Source organism: Geotrypetes seraphini, chromosome 2 (genome assembly GCF_902459505.1).
Source record: "Geotrypetes seraphini chromosome 2, aGeoSer1.1, whole genome shotgun sequence".
In the NCBI taxonomy this organism is placed as follows: domain Eukaryota; kingdom Metazoa; phylum Chordata; class Amphibia; order Gymnophiona; family Dermophiidae; genus Geotrypetes; species Geotrypetes seraphini.
This window is the reverse complement of record NC_047085.1, coordinates 97,447,369-97,454,353: the sequence shown is the minus strand read 5'-3', so window position 1 is coordinate 97,454,353 and position 6,985 is coordinate 97,447,369. Positions and strand designations below refer to the sequence as shown.

At 43.4% G+C, this 6,985-nt stretch overlaps 5 non-coding genes across 5 annotated transcripts; all 5 read right to left on the bottom strand.

Annotated features, from left to right (window-relative positions):
* Positions 1–465: 465 nt before the first annotated feature.
* On the bottom strand, positions 466–538 carry TRNAK-CUU. Its single transcript has one exon. It is a non-coding gene; the product is annotated as a tRNA-Lys (tRNA).
* Positions 539–1,331: 793 nt separating this feature from the next.
* Positions 1,332–1,404, bottom strand: TRNAK-CUU. The gene has a single exon. It is a non-coding gene; the product is annotated as a tRNA-Lys (tRNA).
* A 382-nt stretch (positions 1,405–1,786) lies between these two features.
* On the bottom strand, positions 1,787–1,859 carry TRNAK-CUU. Its single transcript has one exon. It is a non-coding gene; the product is annotated as a tRNA-Lys (tRNA).
* A 1,258-nt stretch (positions 1,860–3,117) lies between these two features.
* Positions 3,118–3,190, bottom strand: TRNAK-CUU. The gene has a single exon. It is a non-coding gene; the product is annotated as a tRNA-Lys (tRNA).
* A 987-nt stretch (positions 3,191–4,177) lies between these two features.
* TRNAK-CUU lies at positions 4,178–4,250 on the bottom strand. The gene has a single exon. It is a non-coding gene; the product is annotated as a tRNA-Lys (tRNA).
* Positions 4,251–6,985: the final 2,735 nt, after the last annotated feature.

Genomic DNA, 6,985 nt, shown 5'->3' with positions numbered 1-6,985 from the left:
AGTGATCAGCTGCCCACCGTGGGGCCTGAACACACAACCCTGGATTAAGAGTCTCATGCTCTACCAACTGAGCTAGCCGGGCTTAGATGGTGGTTTTTAATGGAGAGGGTGTGCATTTCTGCCATGACCCAAACACATCCCTCAGCCACTCCATCAGTCGAATGAGCCTCTTGAAAAATAATTGTATTTACAATTGCCCTCTTTTATCTACACCTCGACCAACTCGTCTTCAAGGCCCAATGACTGGATGCCCTAGACATAAGTATATACTCAGCTGACAGAGAAAATCACTTTCTCCTATGAACAACTCAGGGAATTGGAGCTACCTCTGTTCAGATCCAGCAAGTTACCCAATTCTAGAAAGTTTCCAGCAGTAAAGTCTCCCTGACTTTATGCCATCATTCATGGAGGCTGACTCCACCTAGCTTCGATTTTCCACCTCCTCTCTGTTAAAAAGTGATCATCCACCCAACATGGGGCTTGAACCCATGACCTTGAGATTAAGAGTCTCATGCTCTACCGACTGAACTAGTTGGGCTTAATTGCTAAGCCCCATTGGAGAGGGTGTGAATTTATTCCATGACCCAAACAAATCCTTCAGCCACTCCATCATTCGACTGAGTCTCTTGAAAAATTATTGCATTTACCATTACCTTCTCTTATCTACACCTCAACCAACTCGTCTTCAAGGCCCATTGACTGGATGCCCTAGACATAAGTCTTTAGTAAGTGGACAGAGGAAATCACTTTCTCCTAAGACCATCTCGGGGAACTAGAGCCATCTCTGTTCAGATCCAGCAAGTTACCCAATTTCCAGCACTAAAGTCTCCCTGGCTTTATGCCATCATTCACTGAGGCTGACCCAACTAGCTTCTATTTTCCCATCTCCTCTCTGTTAAAAGGTGATCATCCACCCAGCATGGGGCTTCAATCCATGACCCTGAGATTAAGGGTCTCATGCTCTACCGATTGAGCTAGCTGGGCTTAGATGGTTGGTTTTATTGGAGAAGGTGTGTATTTCTGCCATGCCCAAACACATCCCTCAGCCCTCCATCAATCAACTGAGTCTCTTGAAAAATAATTGTATTTACAATGGCCCTCTTTTAGCTACACCTTGACCAACTCTCCTTCAAGGCTCATTGACTGGATGCCCTAGACGTAATCTATGAGCATCTCAGGAAATTGGAGCCTACTCTGTTCAGATCCAGCAAGTAACCCAATTCTAGAGGTTTTCCAGCATTAAAGTCTCCCTGACTTTATGCCATCATTCATTGAGGCCGACCCACCTAACTTCTATTTTCCCATCTCCTCTTTGTTAAAAAGTGATCATCCACCCAGCATAGGGCTTGAACCCACAACCCTGAGATTAAGAGTCTCATGCTCTACCAACTGAGCTAGCCGGGCTTAGATGGTAGTTTTTAATGGAGAGGGTGTGTATTTCTGCCATGACCCAACACATCCCTCAGCCACTCCATCAGTCGAATGAGTCTCTTGAAAAATAATTGTATTTACAATTGCCCTCTTTTATCTACATCTCGACCAACTTGTCTTCAAGGCCCAATGACTGGATGCCCTAGATGTAAGTCTCTACTCATATGACAGAGAAAATCACTTTCTCCTATGAACATCTCAGGGAATTGGAGCTACCTCTGTTCAGATCCAGCAAGTTACCCAATTCTAGAAGGTTTCCAGCAGTAAAGTCTCCCTGAGTTTATGCCATCATTCTTGGAGGCTGACTCCACCTAGCTTCTATTTTCCACCTCCTCTCTGTTAAAAAGTGATCATCCTCCCAGCATGGGGCTTGAACCCATGACCTTGAGATTAAGAGTCTCATGCTCTAACGACTGAGCTAGCTGGGCTTAATTGCTAAGTCACATTGGAGAGGGTGTGCATTTATGCCATGACCCAAACAAATCCTTCAGCCACTCCATCAATCGACTGAGTCTCTTGAAAAATTATTGCATTTACCATTACCTTCTCTTATCTACACCTCAACCAACTCGTCTTCAAGGCCCATTGACTGGATGCCCTAGACATAAGTCTTTAGTAAGACGACAGAGGAAATCACTTTCTCCTAAGACCATCTCGGAGAACTAGAGCCATCTCTGTTCAGATCCAGCAAGTTACCCAATTCTAGAAGCTTTCCAGCACTAAAGTCTCCCTGGCTTTATGCCATCATTCACTGAGGCTGACCCAACTAGCTTCTATTTCCCCATGTCCTCTCTGTTAAAAGGTGATCATCCGCCCAGCATGGGGCTTCAATCCATGACCCTGAGATTAAGAGTCTCATGCTGTATCGATTGAGCTAGGTGAGCTTAGATGGTTGGTTTTATTGGAGAAGGTGTGTATTTCTGCCATGCCCTAACACATCCCTCAGCCACTCCATCAATCGACTGAGTCTCTTGAAAAATAATTGTATTTACAATGACCCTCTTTTAGCTAACCTTGACCAACTCTTCTTCAAGGCTCATTGACTGGATGCCCTAGACGTAATCTATGAGCATCTCAGGAAATTGGAGCCACCTCTGTTCAGATCCAGCAAGTAACCCAATTCTAGAGGCTTTCCAGCATTAAAGTCTCCCTGACTTTATGCCATCATTCATTGAGGCCGACCCACCTAGCTTCTAATTTCCCATCTCCTCTTTGTTAAAAAGTGATCAGCTGCCCACCGTGGGGCCTGAACCCACAACCCTGGATTAAGAGTCTCATGCTCTACCAACTGAGCTAGCCCGGCTTAGATGGTGGTTTTTAATGGAGAGGGTGTGCATTTCTGCCATGACCCAAACACATCCCTCAGCCACTCCATCAGTCAAATGAGTCTCTTGAAAAATAATTATACTTACAATTGCCCTCTTTTATCTACCCCTCGACCAACTTGTCTTCAAGGCCCAATGACTGGATGCCCTAGACGTAAGTCTATACTCAGCTGACAGAGAAAATCACTTTCTCCTATGAACATCTCAGGGAATTGGAGCTACCTCTGTTCAGATCCAGCAAGTTACCCAATTCTAGAAAGTTTCCAGCAGTAAAGTCTCCCTGACTTTATGCCATCATTCATGGATGCTGACTCCACCTAGCTTCTATTTTCCACCTCCTCTCTGTTAAAAAGTGTTTATCCACCCAACATGGGGCTTGAACCCATGACCTTGAGATTAAGAGTCTCATGCTCTAACGACTGAGCTAGCTGGGCTTAATTGCTAAGCCACATTGGAGAGGGTGTGCATTTACGCCATGACCCAAACAAATCCTTCAGCCACTCCATCAATCGACTGAGTCTCTTGAAAAATTATTGCATTTACCATTACCTTCTCTTATCTACACCTCAACCAACTCGTCTTCAAGGCCCATTGACTGGATGCCCTAGACATAAGTCTCTAGTAAGCGGACAGAGGAAATCACTTTCTCCTAAGACCATCTCAGGGAACTAGAGCCATCTCTGTTCAGATCCAGCAAGTTACCCAATTCTAGAAGCTTTCCAGCACTACAGTCTCCCTGGCTTTATGCCATCATTCATGGAGGCAGACTCCACCTAGCTTCTATTTTCCCATCTCCTCTCTGCTAAAAGGTGATCATCCGCCCAGCATGGGGCTTCAATCCATGACCCTGAGATTAAGAGTCTCATGCTGTATCGATTGAGCTAGGTGAGCTTAGATGGTTGGTTTTATTGGAGAAGGTGTGCATTTCTGCCATGCCCTAACACATCCCTCAGCCACTCCATCAATCGACTGAGTCTCTTGAAAAATAATTGTATTTACAATGGCCCTCTTTTAGCTACACCTTGACCAACTCTTCTTCAAGGCTCATTGACTGGATGCCCTAGACCAGGGGTGTCCAATGTCGGTCCTTGAGGGCCGCAATCCAGTCGGGTTTTCAGGATTTCCCCAATGAATATGCATGAGATCTATTTGCATGCACTGCTTTCAATGCATATTCATTAGGGAAATCCTGAAAACCCGACTGGATTGCGGCCGTCGAGGACCGACATTGGACACCCCTGACTAGACGTAATCTATGAGCATCTCAGGAAATTGGAGTCACCTCTGTTCAGATCCAGCAAGTATCCCAATTCTAGAGGCTTTCCAGCATTAAAGTCTCCCTGACTTTATGCCATCATTCATTGAGGCCGTCCCACCTAGCTTCTATTTTCCCATCTCCTCTTTGTTAAAAAGTGATCAGCCGCCCAGCAAGGGGCTTGAACCCACAACCCTGAGATTAAGAGTCTCATGCTCTACCAACTGAGCTAGCCGGGCTTAGATGGTAGTTTTTAATGGAGAGGGTGTGTATTTCTGCCATGACCCAAACATATCCCTCAGCCACTCCATCAGTCGAATGAGTCTCTTGAAAAATAATTGTATTTACAATTGCCCTCTTTTATCTACACTTTGACCAACTTGTCCTCAAGGCTGGATGCGTTAGTGGTTAGTATGCACGTATATTTAGCGCATGTTAAAACGCATAGCGCACCTTAATAAAACAGGGGATAAGGCTCCTTTTACAAATGTGCACTAATCGTTGTAGTGTACACTAAATATTAGCGCATGCTAACCACACTCTAAATGCTAATGCGTGCATGTTAGTCCATGGATGCATTAGCATGCGCGTATATTTAGCGTGTGCTAAAATGCATGGCGCACCCTAGTAAAATAGGGGTTAAGGCAATAGGATACTGTGAGTTGCGAATAGTTCAATTGTTCTGGATTAGCAGACACTTTGGAGCCTGAGGTATGCACAGGGAGACACATGAAACCTGAAGCATGCACAGGGAGAGAATCAGTTGGACATCTATTAAGAATACAGTGGTTTGGGAGTAAGTCTGAATGCTAGCTTGTCCTGAGGAGTCAGGTGAAGAGGTAGGTTTTTATTGTTTTCCTAAAGCTCAAAATTCCATTAAGGAATTTGATGTTAGGAGGTAGCTGATTCCAGTACTTCGGTAAGGAGTGAGAGTATGACCTTTGCCTGGCACTTTCTAGTTGAAGGCTTTGACCAGGGGGTATTTGAAGATACGTTTCCTCCTGGGAGCGGAGGGATCTGTTTAGGACATAAGGCGGGAGTTTGGCTGATATGTAGCTGAGCGCCATGTTGTGTAAGGACTTGAACGCAAGTGCTAAGCCTTTGAAGATGCAATGTTTAGCTAAGGGTAGCCAGTGGGCCAAAACTAATGCATGGGATCCTGAATCGTGGGTGCGAAGGTTCTTCAGTAGTCTGATTGAAGTTGGAGACACTTAATATTTTTTTGCTGTCAGTCCGTTGAATAATGCATTGCAGTAGTCCATGCGGGAGAGGACCAAGGCATAGAGAAGTTGTGAAAAGTCCAGTTCAGAAAAATAGTTTCTTATTTTCCATAGTTGTTAAAGATAGTAGAACGAAGGTGAGACCATTTGCGAGATATGATTGGTAAGCCACAGATCATTTACCTTGCCAGCCCGTAGTAGAAATCTCTACCATGGCTTGTAAAAGGAGCCCAATGTGTGTGCAAGTTAACCAAACAAATCGGACAACATAAAACTCAGTCCTGTCTTTGTCCAGTTTCACGTAGGCCAGTGTTTCTCAGCTTGGTCCTGGAGTACCCCCTTGCCAGTCAGGTTTTCAGGATATGTATAATGAATATGCATAAACTTGATTTGCATACACTGCCTCCATTATATGCAAATTTCTTTCATGCATATTCATTGTGGATATCCTGAAAACCTGACTGGCAAGGGAGTACTCCAGGACCGAATTGAGAAACACTGACTTAGGTGGTCAAATGTTGAATATTGCATTTAACCGGATAAGTGATGCTGGTGCCCAGATATGGCCTGACATTGAATATCCGGGCATGACATTGGTGAAAGCCAAAAAATACTGACCACTGCTAGCTGCATATTTACTCCTAAGGTAATACTTTTTTACTGAAGCAATTTAATACTTTTTTTTTTAACTAACTTTCCGAGGCAAAAACCTTCCTCAGATCAGGATACCACCCTTTTATGTGCAAGTTCTTGTGTGAGCCAGTAGCTATAATCTATTTCTTTATTTATCCTTGTACAATATACTGTATACAGGTGCTTCTTACTTTTCATTTTGGGCCGTAAAAGGTCCTTTATTGAGGAACTGTTTGAGGCCTGAGTACAAAAAGTAATTTCTTTACATTGCCATTTCAGGAAAATTATGTTATTCTGTAACAGAAAATAACCTTATTTGCACTCCTAAATTAAAACTGCAAAAGTTACTCATTAAGAAAGAGAGAGCGGATTAGCAGAGGAAGGAATTTAGGCTGTAACAGATACTTATATGAAATTCTTTTCAGCTGGAAACAAGACTACGTCCTGGAAAAATGAAAGTTCATGTTACATTTTCTTAGAACCTGTCTAGTTACTCTGTTACGTAGACCATGTAACCTAATGGACTTGAGTAATGTGAACTGTATGTAAGGCAATTCCTGTGCAGTTACATGCAAAAGTGTAACTTATTGTTAACTATATTACAAGGGTTAGATGTATTCCTCCTGTCTGACTATTAGTCAGACCGGATGGACCGTTCAGATCTTTATCTGCTGTCATTCACTGTTACTTTGACTAAGGAGCATACAATGAAGCTACTAAGTAGTAGATTTAAAACAAATGGGAGACAATATTTCTTCATTCAATGTGTAATTAAACTCTGGAATTCATTGCCAGAGACTGTGGTGAAAGAGTTAGCTTAGCAGGGTTTTAAAAGGGTTAATATTTATTACCTTAAAGTAGCATCTCCATTATCTGGCCATTATCATTGGAGCCAACACAATAACTATGATGTATGTGTTGATGCTCCGCACTTGCAAAATGGATGCTGTCATCCAATTCCAGTATTGGACTTGCTGACACTATCCTCCTTGCCAAAAGAACACAAATTGTTGCCTGTGCCTGGTTAGAGGAGGAACTGAAGGGCCTAAGAAAGGCTGAGCAACAGATTCAGCAAGCAAGTTTCATTTACCAGAGAGTTAACTAGCTACTGAGGGGCGGGA